This window comes from Podarcis raffonei, chromosome 9, assembly GCF_027172205.1.
Source record: "Podarcis raffonei isolate rPodRaf1 chromosome 9, rPodRaf1.pri, whole genome shotgun sequence".
NCBI classification, from domain to species: Eukaryota; Metazoa; Chordata; class Lepidosauria; order Squamata; family Lacertidae; genus Podarcis; species Podarcis raffonei.
In genome coordinates, this window is record NC_070610.1 from 36537647 (window position 1) to 36561164 (window position 23518).

Genomic DNA, 23518 nt, shown 5'->3' on the forward strand with positions numbered 1-23518 from the left:
ATTTGTGTGAGCTCATTTTGGGGGAAAGGTGGTCATTGCTGGGTATAATTTCTGGGGCACTGAAATGTATATTGCCACACAGTATCAGATCTAAACAACATTTTTTTGATTATTATTATTAATTAATGCTACATATGATCATCATTATTTTAATTTGGTGATGATTACTACTACAGCTTGCTCTTCTTCTACAACTACTAATAAAGCTCTTAACAAAATACAGATATACCTAATAGTACAGCTATTTTGAAAGGAGGTTTTCCTGCCTGCAGCTTCATGTTGGAACCAGGACAGAAGAGGAAAGTAAACATTGGAGCAGTTGCTCCTTCACCTGCTGATGGATGTAGCAGGACCGTTTATCATTCTACTTCTAAACTGCTTCCATCATGTTTCAAGTGGTGTTAGTTATCATTAAGAACCAGGCAGGAGTAATGTAATATGTAGAATTTCATTTAAACAAGCTTGCTTTTAGCTCCCATACAAGCAACTTTCTTAAGGCCATGCTGTCTAAAAGCACAAATCCGGATGTGAATGGAAAATAATACTTGCATGCTATGCAAAAAATAAGCCACTGAAAAGTAGCAAAAAGAGGTTGCTCATTTGCACTGGGTATGTGGCTACTTTATAGCTCTTATTGCTTTGCCTTCTGAACCAACACATTAAGAATACATAATTTGTTTTGATTGGTCCTAGGATTGAAGCAAGAGATTGTGCTATGTAATTCCATTCCAAATGAAATTGAATTAATGCTTAGGTTCTTTGGAGAAGAACCCATTAGAATTCTCGTTCTTTTAGAGCTAAATTAAAATATTATTTCAATTCATTAGTGAGAGTTATGCTCAGCGATTGATTTTATCAACTCATGCTGATGATACATCTCAGCGTTTTATCGTCTAAAAACTTCATTTTGGCTTTCAGATGTAAGATGAGTGCTGCTTTGCTGTGGGGGAGCGGGGATGGCATTCAGGACATAAAAGGTACGCTTGGATTTTACATCCATCCTGTAGGAACTGAGTTTGGATTGTGGCTTGTGAAAACCAGCAGGAGGGGCTAAAATGATTGGAGGCCAGGGAATGGGGCTTGTGGATTACATAAAGCTTTCCCCTCAACCTTTCCCTTCATAATCCAAACACTGAGTCACTCTTTCAGTATGACAAGTCTTTGGTTTGGCCCACTAGCTAGTATTTAACCTCATATTTTTTAAAATGTTATATATGTTATGTACTGAAGTTCTCACCCTGGGCCAGCAGGGGAATACTGTAGATAGTTTTCACTCAGGTCCACATATGCAAATAAGGGATTGAAAGTGACATTCAGTGATTGGATAGTTACAGAAAGTTGTTACAGTTGCGTTCTAGTGGAGCTCTATATAAGCAGGCTGGCTGAACCCTTCGGTTCAGTTCTGTTCTAGCCTGTGAATAAACAAGAGCTGCTTGAAGAATCACTGTGTCGTCTGATATGTTTACCCACAACTTAACAATATATCTGTGCAAAAATAATGGCAAAGGTTTCTGTTTAGCAACATAGCGTAACAGTTTTCATTTTACAGAGTCATAAAAGTTGTTAATATTAAAGCCAAGCACTTGTAGGCATGACAGGATAACGGTTTTCTAAATGAACAGAACTCCCCCATATACTTTATTCATAATAATAAATGCCTATATTTTGATATCTCCAGTTATGGTTGCCTGATTGGCAGCGAGATTGCTAAAGTCACTAAATCTTTTATTATATTGTAGGTGGGTTAGATCTGCACTGTTGCAAACCATAAACCAACCCCCATTCGTTTCAAATTATTTGCCAGGAAAACCAGCACAGGAGTCAAATTCTCCTATCCTTCAAGTCTTGTAAAAGAAGCAATAAAAACATTATGCTTAGCTCAAAAGAGCTGGGAGTTGCGACTTGAAAAGGATCAGTATTATCAAATCAAATTAATCACAATATATGAGTGGTTTCCTTCTTAATATACAATATATTGGACCAAATGCTCCATTGTATCAAGGCTGATAAATTTCCTGTGGCACCACCTCTTTTCAGCAAGATTGAGAAATATGTGTTAGCAAGCCTTCCGAGAGAAAAACAAACCCATCGCCATTTCTAAATGCGCACACCATCTCTACCATTTTATTTTAATGACTTTGGTATACCAATCCTAGGAAGCAAAGCAGACAGCACAGATAAATAACTCACAAAGTGCCATCCCTGATAAGATGATTAAGGGCTGTTTCTCCTCCCTGCGCCAACAGGGTGCCTTTTCATCTCTTCGTCTATTCTCTGTTCATTGTTTACCCTTGGCATCATCAGTCACCAGGCGGTGCAGTTTACAAATGCTGTTGTGGCAGGTGGGGGAAAAATAGGAGAGCCAAGAATGTGAAATCTATCACACTCCTGCCAGGCTACAGCTTGAAACCTCTATTCAAGTACCTGACAGTGGCAGATCCGTGGTTCCGATAACATTTCGGTTATAAAAGATAGAAACTTCTTTCCCCCTCATGCTAGTTATTCAGAGCAATTCATTCTTTTCATTTCTCATTCTTTGCCTGGGTAGAGGAGGTCCAACTTCCAAGAGCTGGTGAACACCAAATCAATTATATCTGGCTCCTTTAGGCTGTAGAAAATGCACGTAGAGACTAATAGTGGGGCATACCATAGTAATTGTTGTTGGCATTCGGATCAAGCGATGCTGTAAATGGTGGCCAAGGTGGAATCTACACACATATACAAAAAACGCTGTGAAAAATGTTTTTTAAAAACGTTTTGAAAAATATATTGAATTTTGCGTAGCTCATCTAGTGTCACATTTGTATGTTGCACTTTGCAACACATTTATTTGCAGCTGTGTAGCTCATTCCCAAATGGAAACTTAGCAGCTGAACTTTGTTAGTGGTGTGTCTTTTCTTCCTTAGGCAGTCCTGTGTTCCTTTCAAAAGCAATGTTGTTTGTCAGTTTGTCTTCTTTCTGAAAAGCAACTGCAATTAACAACACCTAAGCAGTGAAAGAGGGCTGCTGTGCCTATTATGTGGACAAGCCACAAATGCATATACAGTGGTACCTTGGGTTACATTCGCTTCAGGTTACATATGCTTCAAGTTACAGACTCCGCTAACCCAGAAGTTGAACCTCGGATTAAGAACTTTGCTTCAGGATGAGAACGGAAATCGTGCTCCGGCCGCGTGGCAGCAGTGAGAGGCCCCATTAGCTAAAGTGGTGCTTCAGTTTAAGAACAGTTTCAGGTTAAGAACAGACCTCCAAAATGAATTAAGTACTTTACCCGAGGTACCACTGTAATATATGTTACAAGCCTATAATCGTGCGTGCGATTTTAGGGGGTGAAACTTAATTTTTGCCCTTGTCTTCAGTGAGGAGTCTTAAAAATGTGTTTTCGGGTGTGAGGAATTTGAATCTGCTATTATTTTTGTGCCTGCACAGCATTTAGCTTGGTTAATCTATGTTTGTTTAAAAAGCACATAAACTGTTCTTGGAAAACCAAAGAAATTTTATTTTATTTTCTGAAAATATCAGGTAATGCTGTAAAAATTTAGTTTCTTTGTAAAGCAAGCAAGCAATATGGTAAGAGTGAGACAATACATAGTATTATGGAATGAGAAGGGCCATACGAAGTAGCTCCACCCCCAACATCAAGCACAATGACTAGCCCCTCCCCCTGGTTTCTGCACATGTATTCTAAATGCCAGCAGCGAGGGGCAGTGGCTTTGTATAGTCAGCTGCACAAACAAAAGGATTCCATGCAGTTTGAACCCCAGTCATTCAGAGTTCCAGATTGTGTGGAACAACTGCACATGTGAAGGCCACCTTCCTGCAGACATTTGCATTGTGTGTGCAGACACCGGGGGGAGGGACTCATCAGCATGCAATGTTTTGGAGGATAGGGCCTCACACCATGCAGAGACTATGGTTTCCTCAGGTATACCATGTGTTCTTTGCAGCATACATCTAACGAACAAAGAGAAGTTGCCTATTCCTAACAAAGGAGTTGAATTCTGTGGCATTCCATAAACCAGATATTCACCAACAATCTTTCTGTTATTTCTCAATTTAGTTATATCCCATCAATCTAAACTGATGTCATAGATGGATAAGTAGGCAGACAGACATTGCTAAAGTGACGCTTTTCATGTAATCTCGGTTACAGTTAGACCCTTACTGGGACTTCATTTAAATAGATTCTGATTTTGAGGATGCAGTGTCTTAAAAAAACTAAAACTAAAACAGGGTTTCACCTAGCCATCCTCTGATATTAAACTGCTGTGGCAGCAGCAGAAGCAGACACAGATGCGTCTTCTTCCCTAATAGGAATCTCTGTACCACCTTCTAGCTATTCTTCCAGCATTCTCTTGTTTGAAAGTCAAGCTTCACAATGAAAATTAGCAATGGTACACTTTTGGTCTGTAGCTATTTTGGAACAGCATCCTGTTATGTGGAGAGGACAGCTAATTGCTTTGCAAGGGCTTTTTATAAATAGTGTCTCTATCAAAATCACTCACAAAAATACCCTGTTTGCATATGTCAATAACAAGCTTCTTGTTTCCTAGAACAATTTCTCTAGCCTTCAAATATGTGTTTTACCCCTTCATTCTTGGTTTAACTAAACCTGCCCAATCCACTGAGGGTTAAGAAGGGAAAAAACCTGGGTAAAATTGAAACTCTGTATTTGGGCACTGGATGCATGGATGTGAGAGGATTATGAAATGAACTGGGATACCAAACTGGAACTTATTCAGATATACTTTCCCTTGCTAGAGATGAGAATGAGAAAGGTTGGCTTTCATGCATTTGAATGCACAGCCCTGATCCCAGCACATGACCTGGCAAGAGAAAGAACACCAGACTTCACTTTGCTCCCCCTTGCCCCTCACATCTAATAGGCGATCAGCACGTGGGAGTCTTCATCATTTGTTACAATGGAGGGATGGGGGAAGGGATGGAAGTTCCACAAAACTCAGCACAGAGTGTGATGCTTCTTGTTTTACACCCACATCCTTAGATCAAGAGGCCTAAAGCAAGAAGTTAAGGTATCAGTGGTACTACTGATAGCACTGCCATGCATGCCCACATAATTTCAAGTCATCGTTCTCCTTACTATATTTCCTAACATTAACAGACTGCATTTTCAACTTTTATCTGACTTTCACCACTATGCGTTTTGTCATAATGAAACAAAAGCGATTCTGGTTCATTGTTGTGTGTTTTCTGATCATAATAGTCCATGTGCACTTTTGCCGACCTATCGAGGAGGCATCAGATGAAAAAAGCAAACAGCTATTTCTGCACTTAACACCATATACTGTGGGCATATAAATAGACCTTATCTTAAAATTAAGGAAATAATAGCTTATTATTTTGTCGGCTATCATTGCTGCAAAAGCTCTTAGGCGTTTAACAATAAAAAAGCAGTAAACTGCAGAGATAAACACTTCAGTGGGTGTGCTTTTTCATTATCTTTTCAGCACAAGAAAATGAGCTTGATAATGTCATTACTGAATGTACTGAGTATTTGGCTGATTATTTCCTCCATGCTTGATCTTCTTCTCATTAACAGTTCTTGTAGCCATATGGTGAAATCCAGCTGAGGTCACTGGCAAATAGAGCTCTCTGATTGAATCTATGGTGACTCTGTTAACACTGTGAAGTAAATGCTGTGGAGAAGATGAGCATTGTTTTACTTGAGCATGAAACATGCAAATCTTTTAACTGTTTGCTCTGAGCTGTCAGCTCATACTGCATTTGAAATTCATTAGGTAACCTGAGGGGGAAATACTATCAGGCTCAATCAGAAAGATTCTGCCAGTAGTCTCCCATATCAAAACTGTTGTTTTTAATACTTCCTTTTGAACGATGCACACTTCCTCTTTTCACATGTACTGTATAATTGTCAAAGCTGGACTTTAGCAGGGAGATGGAGGCCAGATATAGACCATGACATTTCCCAAAGAATCTGGGAATCTAAGGATACAGTTCCCAGGAGTCTTTGGGGAAAGCCGAAAGTGTGTGTTTGAATGTGCATTAAAGCATGGTGTGGATCTTACTGCAGAAGTCATAGTTTTCTCAATCATCTCGCCTCAGTTCCCACTTCAGATGCTTCCCCTCTGATGATCAACATTCACCAAATGTTCAGTACCCAATATACTAACAGTGAATTTATTCTGAGTGTGGATTCCAAGGTAGCCAAAACAGCACCTTCAGGCAGGTCTCAGCACCAGTGGTTGTATAAATACCGGAAACAAGAACTTCTAAAGTACCTCAAACAAACAAACAAACAAACAAACAAACAAACAAACAAACAAACAGCTCAATGAACGGAGCACTCCATAAGGTTGCAGGTCCCGCTTGCAACATATAAAACTGAGCACAGTGCCAAGTCAGTGTTTTTCACCAGAAAGGAGAGAGAGAGAAATGTATAGCTCGCCTTCACCCATGGGAACATTATCATACTCTGTTTAGCCTAACATGCTGATACTTCATTATGTGTACCCATTTGATTACCTTCCCTGCTGCTGCGACCTGTGGAGAAAACAGAAAAGGAAATATACTTTCATCTCTTTGTCTATCTGTCTGCCTGCTTGCCTGCTTCTCTCCCCACCCCCATATGTGTGTGTTGTATTGTATTGTATTGTATTGTTATAAGTTGAGGGGCAAGACTCCCCTAAATTCCTGGAAGCAAGAAAGAGGTTAGAATTTAACCAAGCCCCATGAATCATTGGATGCAGCAGGGATTCACTTGCTGAGAATGGCTGAGTTGTTAAACAACCAAAGGCAGGGATATGCCCCATTAGCAGACACACTGTACCAGGCGGCAGAGGACTGGAGCCCTCCTCCAGCAGAATTGCATTTAGGATTTCAGTTTGCCTGATGCGAGCTCAGGGGGGAGGGTGTTAGTCTGTAAGCAGCAATCTGGGACCAGGAACAGAGGGTTCCACTGGCATCCAAGACTATGGCAGAAGCAAGAACTCTCTTGAAACGTGATGCTCTAAGCTCCTCCATCGTAGACTCAGGTTGTATATATGAGTAAATGAACCATATATTATGAAGACACCGCATTGTCCAAAAGAAAACATAGGCCTTGATAAGCGTTCCTGGAACTCCCAGAAATCTCACATTGCTGTGGAGATTCGGGGTGGTGTGTAACAATATTTTCAGTAATCCAACACAGCATGTGTGCACGAAACAGATTGGTCTTCTTTCCTGACTTTCCCTCATTGTTATATTAACAAAACTCATTAAAAACAATCTTGTGTTTCACAAGCAATGTTGTTGTTTTAATGCTTGCTTCCATTCCAGTGGCAGACTGGTTGTAGCATCCTCAGACCATTTTTAGGTTGGGCTTTTTGAGAGAGAGTGATAAACTGGCCTCTTTTTGTGCTTTTGGGGTAGTGTATTTTTTTAAAAAAGACACTGCTGGAAGATTTTTTACTTCGATTAATTATTCTTCAGACATTTCATTCTTAGAACATTTTTCAAAATTCTGAACTCCTGAGTAAAGGGCAGGGTGGGAAAGAGTCAGAGAGAGCTAGCAAGACAGCACTGCACGCTCTCTCTGCATATCATGGCTATGCTTCATAATAAAGATGGCAAAAACTATGGCAAAAAAATATTAAAAGCTTATGTCAGCAGGAGAATTTGCCCAAACTGCTGTGAGCATAGCCAGAGGTGTTTCAGACAAGTAGGTAGAGAGGGGAGGAAAGCTAAGATCTTGCTGCTCAAGTGAATGTCTTCTCTCTTCTTACAACTTTTTTCCCCTCAGTGTTGAATCATCCCGAAACTTAATGTACAAATATGTTTAATTTTTAAATATGCTTCTGTATTAATTTTTAATAAGTCCATGCTCACTAGTGAGTGAGAGATGTTCTTTGCGGTGAAATCAAAGAGCATTTGAATGCAAGGTAGATACACAGAGAGGCTAAGAGATGAAAGACAGGCTCTAAACATCCCAATATTATTATTTTAAGTAAGTTGTCATCAACAGGGCCTCAATTGCATTAATGCCGTTTACGTTTGGGGTAAAAGCATACAAGGCTGCTTTATGGCACTCTGGCTTTCAAAAAGTTACAATTAAAGAAATTCAGTATGAATGCTTAATGGAATGGAAAATACATAAGAAAACCAGAGGCTCTTGATCTTCCAGGTTCTTCCCTCCCTCCCTCCTTAAGTGTATATAAATCTCTTTGACATTCATACACATCTGGGGCTTATATGGGGAAAAAGGACTGCAGACTCTTGTGAGAAAATTATGTAAGCTATGCAATCTGTGATGGCTGAAAAACACACCAGAGCAAATAATAAAGCAGTCTCTGGTGAGATTTCTTACAAAAACCATGGGGTATGGATCGTTCTTGAGAAGAAGCTAGTCTAGCTCCCTTTCCTCTTTTGAGAATTTTGCACCAACTGAAACAAGAGCCTGGCTTTGCTAAAAAGGCCACGTTGGTCTCACAGTTGTCCTCAGCCACCATAGACATGTGGGGAAGGTCATCCATTCCTGGATATTAAACCTCTGGTGCACAAAGGGAGCAGGAGTGAAATGTATTCTTCAATTACATCTGATCCTTCAAATCATGGCTGGCCTGATGAGCGCCAAGGGCTAGTTAGTGGTGCGTGGTAGCAGCCAGGATAGTGTAGCGGTGAGAGTGTCAAACTAGGGTTCTCGTTTCCACCCAGCCATGAAGCTCATTGGGTGACCTTGGGCCAGTCCCTGCCTCTTAGCCTAACCTGCCTCGCTGGGTTCTTGTGGGGATTAAATGAGGAGGGGGAGAATAATGTACGTCATCTTGAGCTCCTTAGAGAAAAGGTGGGGTATAAATGCAAGGCAATAAAACAAATAAACTGCAGATGCATTTAGATGTTGTGCTTGATATTTAGTATCTCAGTTTGCAGCTATTTGCATCACACTGAAACATTTCATCCAAAAGAAAACAAAACATTCATATAGGTGGTGTGGGAAGATATTCCCTCTTTTGTTTAGTTCCATGCAGTAAGGGGGCAAAGATGCTTTACAGTGGTACCTCGGGTTAAGTATTTAATTCGTTCCGGAGGTCCGTTCTTAACCTGAAACTGTTCTTAACCTGAAGCACCACTTTAGCTAATGGGGCCTCCCGCTGCTATGCCACCGGAGCCCGATTTCTGTTCTTATCCTGAAGCAAAGTTCTTAACCTGAGGTACTATTTCTGGGTTAGTGTGGTCTGTAACCTGAAGCGTATTTAACCTGAAGCATATATAACCCGAGGTACCACTGTATAAGAAAATGTGCAATAGGATTTATAAAGCCTTAGATACCATTACAATACAATACAACAGAATTTCTTTATCTGAAGCCCATTGAGGAGGCTTGTAGGGCACCAAGATGAGTTATTTGTGTGTGCACTGCAAATCATTTTGCATGGAGAAAGTAAAAAAAAAAAAAAAGTTTGCATTTAAAGGGTGAGCTCCCCTAGTTCGCAATGTCTGAAATAGGACATGAACTGAAACACAGCCATTTTTTTAAATTTGCAATTCTCCGAATTTTGCAATGCAGTTCTTCAGTCAAGTGATGAGTACACACATGCATATACTTGGAGAAATTGTCCATAAAAATGCATGTATTGGTGAAAATATCATAGAAAATGCAATATATTAGGTGAGATTAGTTTTTAAAAGGCATCTATGAGGCAAAATTGTATATAAAATGTGTGTAATGTGTGGTGTCAACTCCACTGGGACTTCTTAAAGTGAGAAGTGCATCTACAGTTCAGCTTATGTTGGAGGCCCCAGACTGGGCTTCCCCAGGACTCCAGTTTTGTGTCCTTCTTTGACAGGACATGTGGCAGAAACAGGTAGAAGAGGATGTCATCCTGCCCTATTCCTTGTGGCATTTGGAAATGAAAGAATTTTGATAAGATTCATTAAACTTTTCAGGGCAGGGAACATTATATTGAATTTCCACACCACTCAGTATTTCATTTGTTTGTTTACATCCCACCTTCCTCCCAAGAAGCTCATGGTAGCGTATATGGCTATGCCCTCCTCATTTTATCTTTACAACAACCCTGGGAAGTAGTTTAAGCTGACCAACAGTGATGGGCTCAAGGTCATCCAGTGAGCTTCATAGCTGAATGGAGTTTTGAACCCTGGTCTCCTAGGTCCTAGTCTGACATTTTCACCCCTGCACCACACTGGCTTGTGGTGTGTTTGTGACAAATACCTTAAACTGACACTCCTGCATGTGAGTAATAAAGAGTAAATAATGCAGGTTACCGGTATTTCGCTCAGTCTCTCCCCTTAAAATACCAAGATGTGGGGAACAATGGCAGTACTGTGTCTCCCCTTAAACGTCCAACACAGAGAAAGATTGCTTACTAAATGGATATAGGTATCTGAAGAGATGGCTCTAAAATTTAATTCTCCATCTCATCAGTAGCACCTGTGAGATTACAGAAACCAGCCACACTCTGTGAGCTTCATTATGTGATTGAGTTCAATGACGGGAGTATTGAGGGAGAGCGGAAGGGAAACTGTGTGAGTCATACAGAGGGGTGTTAAGAACTTAAAAATAGCTGGAGAGGAAGATTATGACAGAATTTTCATTTCGTCCCCTTCATCTTAAAACCTGCTGCTGAAGACTGTGCTATTTTCTCCCTGTCAGTCAGCTCTTCCCCACACTGCATGAGTAACACATTAGCTAGAGCAATAATCACGTTCCCTCACAAACACTCACTGGGTTCTGTTGGTTTTAAACCCTCATTGCCCAGGCTAGGCATGGATTCTCAGAAATATGAATCACGCAATATACATTGCACTCCCAAAACAGCGCAATTAACAGCCAAGTTTTATGGGGTAAACATGGCTTCTAATGAAAATGGCTATTCATAATAGATGAGCCTTCCAGCAATAGTTGTTTAAATGTTGTTATGGCTGGTGATGTTTTGAACTGCAGTGAACATGACCTTATTACAGACAGTGAGAATCAGCACATGGGGGGATTTTTTTTTGCTGCCTGTATTCTGGAAGTTTGCCTCATTTCCAGAGATGTAAGAAAGCCTTTGTGAATCTTTGGAGCATCTTGAACACTCCAAAAGGATATTTTGAAAATGCAAACACACACACCTCTTTCCTATGATCAAATACACAAATCAGGAATGAATTTGGCATTCATGGAACCAAACTAGTAATTTAACACCAATTTGTCCAGTTTTCTCTAATTAGAACTGGATCCAGCATGCTTTATAGTCTTTTTGTGGGAGAATTCCCTTTAACTCAATGCCCAACAAAGCATTTCATACTCTCCATAGAATATCAGGGCTTAGCATGCAAAGGTCATTTGCTCATGAAACAAAATCAGTGATGTTGATTATCACCAGGAGACAGCTGCATGGCATATGAATGTTTTTTTCTCTGGGAGGAAAAATGGATTGGCCCAGAGGCTCAGATAGCGAGGATGATCTGAGAGCTGTGTCATACTGGTCAGAAATGGTGCCAAGCAGAATATATTACATCAGAACAGGTGACCTGCACTGTGTCAGTGATGAGCCCACAGCAGAGATTTTAGTGATACATATGTGGCATTCACATTAATGTGAAGTCACTTGTCAAGATAATGAGGATTCTGTCACACTTCCCTAGACTGCCTTCCATCATTGCCTGCAGTTTGAAGAAACATGGACTCATACTCTAGTAGACAAGGCCACTGAAACTCTTCGCTTGCTTCTACATTCCTGGTAATAGCGGATTGGAAGATACTTTTCAGAATGCTGTGACACAGTTTTCAGGAGTTAAAATGTATCAAAATATGCATTTAAATAAGGCTTCCCCAACCTGGTGCCCTCCAGATGTTTTAGACTACAACATGTTCTTTCAGCATTGTTATTCAGAGTGCATAAGTTCCCAGATAGGCCAGGGGTAGTCAACCTTTTTATACCTACTGCCCACTAATGCATCTTTCTTGATGGTAACATTTTCTTACCATCCACTAGTGCTTGATGGAAGGAGGATTCAGCTTGTGCCATAGAACCCCCTACTGCCCACCTAGAATCCTGAAACACCCACTAGTGGGCAGTAGGGACCAGGTTGACAACCTCTGAGATAGGCTATGCCACCATTACACCAACATTTTTGAGTACCAGGCTAGTGGGACCATTGCATTTCTCTGTAAGTAACTCTGCATCGTGACAAGATATTTACCTTATTTATTTTCACTTTATTTTATAAAATTTATATATCACCCTTCATCTGAAGGTCACAGAGCAGTTTCATACATATTTGTTGTATGGTCATTTGTCCAATAATGGAATTTAGCTTCTGTCTACATTCAGCTTTTCATTTCAAGATTGTTCAAGACCATGTCAGCTAACACTACTGTACTAGTATTCACCAAACTGGAGCAAATAACTATCAGAGACTAGTAGGATCTGTCCACAGCATTAGCTGCTTCTTGCCTTCTTCCTTCTTGCCTAAAAGAAGATGATTGTTCCTTGATCTCAGTGATGTTTATTGATGTCTTCTTTAAAGGTAGTTGGGTCTTCTGATTTATTCAAATATATGATGCAATTAACCTTGAGTTCACCTGCGTGATATCATAAATCACATGAGACAAGTGACAGTTCCCCCTACTAGTAACAGGTGATAAGAGGCAGAGTGATCTTGTACTAGAATCGGGATCATAATCAATCAAAACATAGGTCAATGGAAACCAATAAAAAAAGAGGATTAGTTACTCAACAGAGGGGGGGGGACCCTTTTCTACAATTGCTGAGATAATGAATGGTTGCCTGAAATCCCTCTTTGTTCCCTTTCTCCTTTTCACAAAGGTCATTTTTCGTTACCTAAGGGCCCTTCAGAGTTTATTTTGGTCCCATTGGATTGTCAGCTCCACAAAAGCAGCACCTAATTGACATTGATTGCAGGGAAGAGACCTGTCTTCTCAATCATGATGTGTAGATCAAGCCAAGCTTTGTAAGAAGCACATGGTATGAGCCAGAGGGTGTTCACCTCACAGCTTCCTGAATGTAATATAATTGGCTATCACGATGGCAGTTTATAAGCAGAATATGCAGGGTATCTTAGATGGCAATCCAAGCCCACTTACCTGAGAGGAAGCACCATTGAATTCAATAGGAGTCCTGAGTAGACATGGCTAGGGTTGCATTGATACACTGTTTACTTTGCAGTTTAAAACAATACAAAGTTTGGCTTCCTGAAAGCAGGATTGTTCATAAAGGTCATGATCATTTGAATTTAGATCTTCACATAACAAGTACTGCCGAAATTCCCTAGGAAATTAATGGAATTAATGCCATTAGGTACTTTTGAAAACAGACTAAGTAAACATGTGTAAATAGCTCTTTAGCCTGGAAGGCTAGTATGACTCCAAGGGGGGATTTCCTCTCAATGTAATTATTATCACTGATGTTTTGTTTTAGTATTGGGATTTCTAACTCACCCTTCACCAGAACAACAATATTAAAATACAACAATATTAAAATACAATATTAAAATCAGTTAAAACAATTTGCAATCAGAAGAACAGGGTAGGTTCTAAAAACATATATCTCAGGTGCCAAAGAGCTAGGCATAAAGCGAAATCTATCCCATGATGATGCTAGATGCATCTCTGTGGGGAGGAAATCCCACTATTTAGGACTACCATTGAGGTTGCATTAAAATTTGGGGATGGGGGTTCCCCGAGGTGCATTACTTTATACTTGCATACATATAATTATTTATGCCATTTTGATGCCCATTCACTCAGTTCTCAAAGATTCCATTGAAACTCCTTGCAATTCCTTTTTTGTTTTTACCATCCTGGACAATCTGTTGCCATCTGCAAATCTGATCACCTCACTTTGTTTAGTCGTTTAGTCGTGTCCGACTCTTCGTGACCCCATGGACCAGAGCACGCCAGGCACCTCTGTCCTCCACTACCTCCCGCAGTTTAGTCAAACTCATGCTGGTAACCTCGAAAACACTATCCAACCATCTCATCCTCTGTCGCCCCCTTCTCCTTGTGCCCTCCATCTTTCCCAGCATCAGTGTCTTCTCCAGGGAGTCTTCTCTTCTCATGAGGTGGCCAAAGTACTGGAGTCTCAGCTTCACGATCTGTCCTTCCAGTGAGCACTCAGGGCTGATTTCATTAAGAATGGATGCATTTGATCTTCTTGCAGTCCATGGGACTCTCAAGAGTCTTCTCCAGCACCATAATTCAAAAGCATCAATTCTTCGGCGATCAGCCTTCTTTATGGTCCAGCTCTCACTTCCATACATCACTACTGGGAAAACCATGGCTTTAACTATACGGACCTTTGTTGGCAAGGTGATGTCTCTACTTCTCAAGATGCTGTCTAGGCCTGTCATTGCCCTTCTCCCAAGAAGCAGGCGTCTTTTAATTTCGTGGCTGCTGTCACCATCTGCAGTGATCATGGAGCCCAAGAAAGTAAAATCTCTCACTGCCTCCATTTCTTCCCCTTCTATTTGCCAGGAGGTGATGGGACCAGTGGCCATGATCTTCGTTTTTTTGATGTTGAGCTTCAGACCATATTTTGCACTCTCCTCTTTCACCCTCATTAAAAGGTTCTTTAATTCCTCCTCACTTTCTGCCATCAAGGTTGTGTCATCTGCATATCTGAGGTTGTTGATATTTCTTCCGGCAATCTTAATTCCAGCTTGGGATTCATCCAGCCCAGCCTTTCGCATGATGTATTCTGCGTATAAATTAAATAAGCAGGGAGACAAAATACAGCCTTGTCGTACGCCTTTCCCAATTTTGAACCAATCAGTTGTTCCATATCCAGTTCTAACTGTAGCTTCTTGTCCCACATAGAGATTTCTCAGGAGACAGATGAGGTGATCAGGCACTCCCATTTCTTTAAGAACTTGCCATAGTTTGCTGTGGTTGACACAGTCAAAGGCTTTTGCATAGTCAATGAAGCAGAAGTAGATGTCTTTCTGGAACTCTCTAGCTTTCTCCATAATCCAGCGCATGTTTGCAATTTGGTCTCTGGTTCCTCTGCCTCTTCTAAATCCAGCTTGCACTTCTGGGAGTTCTCGATCCACATACTGTTTGAGCCTTCCTTGTAGAATTTTAAGCATAACCTTGCTAGCGTGTGAAATGAGTGCAATTGTGCGGTAGTTGGAGCATTCTTTGGCACTGCCCTTCTTTGGGATTGGGATGTAGACTGATCTTCTCCAATCTTCTGGCCACTGCTGAGTTTTCCAAATTTGCTGGCATATTGAGTGTAGCACCTTAACAGCATCATCTTTTAAAATTTTAAATAGTTCAGCTGGAATACCATCACTTCCACTGGCCTTGTTATTTGCAGTGCTTTCTAAGGCCCATTTGACTTCACTTTCCAGGATGTCTGGCTCAAGGTCAGCAACCACACTACCTGGGGTGTACGAGACATCCATATCTTTCTGGTATAATTCCTCTGTGTATTCTTGCCACCTCTTCTTGATGTCTTCTGCTTCTGTTAGGTCCTTACCACTTTTGTCCTTTATTATGGTAATCTTTGTACGAAATGTTCCTTTCATATCTCCAATTTTCTTGAACAGATCTCTGGTTCTTCCCATTCTGTTGTTTTCCTCTATTTGTTTGCACTGCTCGTTTAAGAAGGCCTTCTTGTCTCTCCTTGCTATTCTTTGGAAATCTGCATTCAATTTCCTGTATCTTTCACTATCTCCCTCGCATTTTGCTTGCCTTCTCTCCTCCGCTATTTGTAAGGCCTCGTTGGACAGCCACTTTGCTTTCTTGCATTTCCTTTTCATTGGGATGGTTTTCGTTGCTGCCTCCTGTACAATGTTACGAGCCTCCATCCATAGTTCTTCAGGCACTCTGTCCAGCAAATCTAAATCCTTAAACCTGTTCCTCACTTCCACTGTGTATTCATAAGGGATTTGACTTAGATTGTATCTTTCCGGCCCAGTGGTTTTTCTTACTTTCTTCAGTTTAAGCTTGAATTTTGCTATAAGAAGCTGATGATCTGAGCCACAGTCAGCTCCAGGTCTTGTTTTTGCTGACTGTATAGAGCTTCTCCATCTTTGGCTGCAGAGAATATAATCAATCTGATTTCGATACTGCCCATCTGGTGATGTCCATGTGTAGAGACGTCTCTTGTGTTGTTGGAAAAGCGTGTTTGTGATGACCAGCTTGTTCTCTTGACAGAACTCTATTAGCCTTTGCCCTGCTTCGTTTTGATCTCCAAGGCCAAACTTGCCAGTTGTTCCTTTTATCTCTTGATTCCCTACTTTAGCATTCCAATCCCCTATAATGAGAAGAACATCCTTCTTTGGTGTCACTTCTATAAGGTCTTGTAAGTCTTCATAAAATTGGTCTATTTCAGTTTCTTCAGCACCAGTGGTTGGTGCATAAACTTGGATTACTGTGATGTTAAAAGGTCTGCCTTGGATTCGTATCGAGATCATTCTATCATTTTTGAGATTGCATCCCAGTACAGCTTTCGCCACTCTTTTGTTGACTATGAGGGCCACTCCATTTCTTTTACGGGTTTCTTGCCCACAGTAGTAGATGTGATGGTCATCCGAACTGAATTCGCCCATTCCCGTCCATTTTAGTTCACTGATGCCCAGGATGTCAATATTTATTCTTACCATCTCATTTTTGACCACCTCCAACTTACCTAGGTTCATGGTTCTTACATTCCAGGTTCCTATGCAATATTTTTCTTTACAGCATTGGACTTTCCTTTCGCTTCCAGGCATATCCGCAACTGAGCGTCCTTTCGGCTTTGGCCCAGCCGCTTCATCAGCTCTGGATCTACTTGTACTTGCCCTCTGCTCTTCCCCAGTAGCATGTTGGACGCCTTCCGACCTGAGGGGCTCATCTTCCAGCGTCATAACTTTTATATGCCTGTTGTCTTTGTCCATGGAGTTTTCTTGGCAAGGATACTGGAGTGGCTTGCCGGTTCCTCCTCCAGGTGGATCACGTTTGGTCAAAACTCTCCACTATGACCTGTTCATCTTGTGTCCCCTGCTCGGCGTAGTTCATAGCTTCTCTGAGTTCTTCAAGCCCCTTCGCCACGGCAAGGCAGTGATCCATGAAGGGGTTCTTTAACTAGTTACTGATCCACAAGATGAACTGTCCTCTTATCTCAAGACTGCTACATTTCACCAGGAGTCTTGATGGCAGGGTTTATTGAAAGCTGATTGAAAGTCAAAGTTTATTGGATCACCTATATCTAAATGGTTGTTGACACCCTCAAAGGGATATACTCTTTGAATGTTTTGCTTTTAATATCTTCTGGTCTAGTTTTTTATTTTATTCTCACCCTGGAATGAGCTGTTTGGAAAAAGTTATCGTGACATTAGGATCAAGCTGCATATTTTTTTGTTAGAATTTCAGCTATGTCATACTTTTTAAAGAACTCTCAAGTGGATGTCACCTGGACCTGGTGATTTGTTGATTTTTATTTTGTCAATAAGGCCCAGAACTTCATCTCATTACCTTTATTCAGTGCTTTTTTTCTGGGGGGACGCAGGGGGACGCATACCCCTAAACATTTTGTGAATCTAAGTTTGGCGTCATTGAGGGGCAATATTTCAATATGAGTAGGAAAATGAGAGTACCCCTAAACATTTTTTTTAAGAAAAAAAGCACTGCCTTTATTAGTCTCAGAACCTCAGACTCACCGAATAAAAAAGTTACCTCAAGCACATGAATCTGCCCTAAATCTTCTGCAGTGAAGACAGAGGAAAAGAATTCATTCAGCTGGTGTGTTGTTTTCCATATGCAAGTTTAGCAAGTTGATAAATCAGTTAATGGAACAAAACTCATGATTAATCAATTAACTTTTATATCCCCAGTCAGGTTCTTCTCTCGTAGCTATATACAGTTGATTTACCTGATTTTCTGCAACACTGTGCAACATAGTGAAAGAATCTTACTAATACTCTTCTATTTCCAATTTCTGATATGGTGTAGATGTGTGATAGAGCTTCCTCACCACTTGGCAGGTTATTAAAGATTACTGGTTTATCCAATGATTACATATACACCAGTGTAATGCATCACCACTCTGCGAATGGTCAGCTGTATTTAGCCTATTTATTGAACCTATTTTGTTCTCACAGTTGTATCCACAAATTTACATTTCCTTGGGTGTAGATTGCTGAGGACAAAAGTTTTTTTGGAGGGAAGGGGAAGTGAATACATACAAAACTGAATGGAAAGCTGGGCCAGGGGGGATTGGAAATGTTCAGTTGTCTTCTGATCCCACAAGTGCAAAACTCCAAGAAGTCTAATTCTTCCTGCTTAGTTCTCCAAATTCTTTTGTACTCTGGAAAAGCCTTCAGACTTATTTTAGCAGCTGAAGCAGCTTATGCTCAGCACTGCAATTTTGATATTAGACTAACCTTTCACACGATGAATTGCTTAAAAGAGCTCTTGGGCTTACTGAAAGACAGACGTCACCTATTGTCAGTGGCATGCTCCATTTACTGTGTAATCAACTTATTTGCAGGTTGTCTGTGCAAATGCTGATAACGTACACACAGATCCAGGGAGGTGGTTTCAAACCTTTATGGCTAAGGTAAATCAATGGCTTAATGGCAGTTTATAATAACTGAAGATCACACCCACTGTCTGCTGCTCTGGTTCCTGTTGCTATGATGGTCATCTATAGCTCAGTGTTCTTTTATTTGAGCCAGCTAGATCTTGTTATTTGTGAAAGAACAAATCTATTTCTCTCCTCTTGGTGCTATTGACAAATCAGTGGAACAGTATTTCCTGTTTTGCCATAGTCTAAAGGCTGCAGCTTAGAAAGTTTCCATTTTCTTTCTCCTCAGGACAAAAAAAAAATCACAATGGATTCATTAAGAGTGAGATAACCTCAGGGGAATTTAGGAAAGAAAATGAGATAGAAAAGAGAAGGCTTGTGGTTTTGAATTTATAACCTAAGCAGGATAGAGCATTTTGAAATGTCTGCTGTACCAGTTTCTTTCCAAATTAAAATCCAACAGAAACTGTTTTCATCTTAAGACACTTTCCTTTTAAAACATTCTGATGTGTTTAGAATGTTTTTAAAACATTAATATGAAATTAAGTTCACATTCTTATCAATATTTAAAGATTGGCTGGCTCTGGTACACCTAGAGTTATTTACAGGTGCAGTCCTGTGGTCCCAGGAACAGTGTCGCAAAGGCCATAGAATATCATTGGACAACCTTCTCTGACATCAGGCACACAGCTCCAACATCAAAGAGGGAAAATAGGGCTGTGCACACACTTGTCAGGGACTGGGCAGAGGAGGAATGGTGGAGACCACCTCTCCAGTCTAACCCTTCCAGAGAAGAAGACAGTTCAGAATCACAACAGGGGTTTGAGGGAGGTCACACCTTAGAGGCAGATGAGGGGGAAAGTTGGGAAATAATGGGAGAGGAGAAGCAGGCAGAGCCGGAGCAGCAGCTGGCTGACACGTTGTCACTAGAAAGCATTCCAGACCCACCAACTCCCAGAACCCGGTGAGCCTTAAAAGTAGGAGAGCAAAGAGCTCAAAGACAGAAGGCCGTAAGTGGCACCTGTAGAGGAGGTGATGATGATGACAAATGAGCAAGTGGGAGAGAAGGGGGTTGGAGATTTACTCAGGACAATGTCATCATCCCAAGAGACTGCATTCCCAAGCCCCTCTCTGTAAATATTGAATAAAAAGCAGATGGTAAGGACTTTTCTCTGTCTTATCCATTGCTCTTTCTGCGGTGGGGCTTGGTTCCTCTGCTGCCTGACAACACTATACATTTAAAGCTCCCCCCCAACAAAGAATCCTGGGAACCCTAGTTTACTCATAATAGAGCAACAATTCCCAGTACCCTTAGCAAACTACAGTCCCCAGGATTCTTTTTGATGGGTGGTGCTTAAAACGTATGCTATGTATGGAGCCCCGGCGTCAGAGCCTTCCTCTTGGATGACATCGGCGCTTTCAATGCACTGGCCCAACTGATGTTGGAGGTCTATGTTCAGAGGGGCATTCTGGGAATTGGTTGGGATCCAAAGGATCCGAAGCTCTCCTAGTCCCTCCTCATGCTCCTAATACAGATTAAAATTTAGACATACAAAAGTAGCATGTGTAGACCTCTCCCTCTCCTTACCCTTCCATTTCTTCCAATAGGATGGAAAATACAGTTCTGGTAGGGTGGTGAATGAAGCAGTTAAACCATCTTTGTAATCCTCCTCCCGTTCTTGCACTCTTATCATTATATACATTGGCATTGTTTCATTAGTACAAAGGTTTCTCCTTTTTTAACAAGAGTTCCTCTCCCTCTCCTCTCCCCATGTGTCCCATCTGCTCCAGAGTGTCGGGGGAAATTCCAGAACAGATTTGCAGGGGGCAGGGATGAACAGGGAGAGGAGGGGAGAAGAAGTACTGTTGAAGAGGTGGTAGTCCATGTGCTAATAGGATGGCTTCATTGGATAAAACCCAGAATGCTTAAAATGAAATGTGGCAAATCTAGTTCAGAGTTACTGTGGACATATGACGGTGCCTTAGATTGACTCAGACCATTGGTCCATATTGCCAAGGACTTCCTATGCTTACTGGGAAGAACTCTCCATTGCAAAGGCATCTCACTTCATCTGCTATCTGACCATTTAACTGGACATGCTGAATACTGAGCTTTGGACCTACTGCATAGAAGAAAATGGTTCTACCACTGAGACTTATCTCTATGCTCCCTTACTAACTGTACTTGTTTAGGTTTAGGTTTCAAACCCCCAAAGAAGGTAACAGAAAATTACTAATGATGTGTCTTCATGAAGTCGCAGCTTTCAGGGCAAAATTAGACTTTCTTGGATGACATGGGACTGCCACTGACAATGCATGATGTGGCATCATCACAATATTGGGTTGCCAATGACGTAGAGCATGGATGGATAAAATTAACAGTATGAGGGGGTCAGGTCACACTAAGCATATAGATGCAGTTTTTAGCAACAGCCCCAGATTTCCTGGGACATCTAGTTCTACCCTTGCAGATCTAGGCATATGCATCTTATTCACACCTGACTGTCTAAAGACATGTGTCTATGATGAACATTCTGGGCATATCATTGTGTGATTTTTCAAACCACAAGTAGGGAAATATATTTGGTCTCATGCCTTTTTTATGTTTCCACCCTGGGGTGTGGGTGTGTGTAATCATCTAGTACTTGAGAATCATTATAAATCTTGATGAGATCCAAGAGCCTGTAAAATATTGATCAATATTCAGTTTGTATAAGTGGAATCACAATGGTTTCACTGCAATGAGATTTGGCTAGCATGAAAAAAATGAGAAATGAGCCACCAGGGAAATGTTGAAAATTTAGTTTAAAATTGCCTATCTTCTACTGGGCCAGCTGCTTGCTGATGTTGTCTGCCTTCAGCAGACATCCAACCGTTTGGCTCATTGCTCTTGCTTTCCCTTTAAGTCTCCATCCATTTATCCCTCTCCTTTGTGGCAATTTTCATCTCTTGATCTCTAAATCTATTAGGAAATCTGTCTTTCCCTTAAGTAGCTGTGTTTGCAACTTGAAGTCTTTAACTACATTATTAGTGTATCTGTTGCTGTTCTGAAAATCTGTTTTCAGGCCATAATCTCTCTTTCATAGTATGTCTCTTCTCTTTAGCAGGACATTTGTATCTCCCACAGAAAACTCTTCCAGCTTTGTGTGCCTTTTCATGTTGCAACCCTTTATATTGTGGAATGTCCATGATGTCTAGGTTGAAAATTGTAATAAATTTCTTTTTTAATTGCTGAACCAGAAATCCACAGCAAGTTTGGCTCTATTTGGTTAGGTCTCTGTTGAGTCCAAGATTTTCTCCCCCACCAAAGGTATTACAGTAGGATAGCTAAGCTAGAGAGTTTGTGTCACTGTTAAAAATTGTCACTGTACCTTTGAATTTTGGATAGAAATCTCATACCTTTTGCATTTTATGGCTTCTTTGCTCAGCTTTTACAAATTGCTTCTGTATACATGTGGGGAGGGGTATGTGTCAAATGAGAATAACAGTTCATGAATCTGAGGAAGTGAGTGAATGCTACAATGCATTGTAAAGTCATGTTTATTTTTGTAAATGGTATTTTAAAAAATGTTTGAGAGGAACTCCATCAAATCAACTGGGGCTTACTTCTGAGCAGCCCTGCATAAACTTGGGAATTCTAAAATGGGGGGAGTGATAACTGTGTTCTGAATTATTTAATCTTTGGTTCACTCAATGACAGCTTTAGCCCCAAACAGATTACCCCAACATATAAAGCAGATGCATTTTTAGGGTAGTGTGACCGGTTCAGCTACACTGTGTGCTGTAAGAGAGGTGGGGTGTGCTGAATTTTAGGGTGCTGCTGAAATTTGAGAGCCCAGAGTCTGCCACTGTCAAAAGGTTGTCCATCCCTAATTAAGATTGGATCAATCATCAACTTCAGTTTCTCCCATTTTATCAGTTTTAAAATCTTCAATTCAATTTGCCACATTTTTGGATCTGCTTACAATTATTTATATTTTTACAAAAATTACCATCATTTTAATGGTGCATTTCTTGTAATACAGTGGTACCTTGGTTTGCAACCGCTTTGGATTACAACCATTTTGGATTACAACCACGTCAAACCCGGAAGTGCGTGTCCCTTTTTTTGGATTACAGCCCTTTTTTTTGGGATTACAACCAGTTTTGGGGGGGAGGCCCCATTGGTGAAAGTGCACCTTGGGTTCCAACCTGTTTTGGTTTACAACCGGACCTCTGGAACGGATTATGGTTGTAAACCAAGGTACCACTGTATACACAAAGTCACATCCAATTTTCTCTAATAAAATGCATTTTTGTATGTTACTTTCACCTCTTACCTACCTCGTGCATTTTTATCCCTCCCTTTTTAGAACTACACTGCAAAAATATGGGAAGTGTGAATTTCAAAGCATAGCTATGTTTTGGTTCACCTGTCGTCTTGGTAACTGCAAATTAAGAATGTTTGCATTAAAACACAAACTACACTGAATTTCTTCCCCACCGTTACCCATGATTCATTATATTGATCAAATGTCTTTCTGAAGAAATGGTCTAAGTGATGTGCAATTTATCCATCTTGAAATGAAGAATATGTGACTGGGTGAACATTAGAATGTTTAGACTAAGTTGCCGGGGGGAAACCATTATGGTGATACTGTACATATTTGTTTGGACCTGTTTTGATCTGGTAGAAGGGTTTTCTTTTTCATTCATTTAAGCACATGGATGATTATTTGTCCTAATCTCTCCTTCTGTAGAAAGATTATCTCCAGTATTTAAGCTTGACTGTTACTCTCTCAAGGCCAGTTCACACTGCTGATGTTCAGTACACAGGCATGTGTATTCCACCCTGGGAGGCAATCTGGGATGTTTCCTCCTTCCTTGCAATCACTGTATCCAGGAGTGTGGTCTATTTCTGGAACTGTGAACCTCCTTTAATATGGCAAGTGGTAAAAGAGGTTGCTTCTTCTCAGATCTTTAGAAATTCAGTTTTGCAGCTGAAATGATAGGATGTCAGGACCCGTGTTTGCAATCTCAATTGC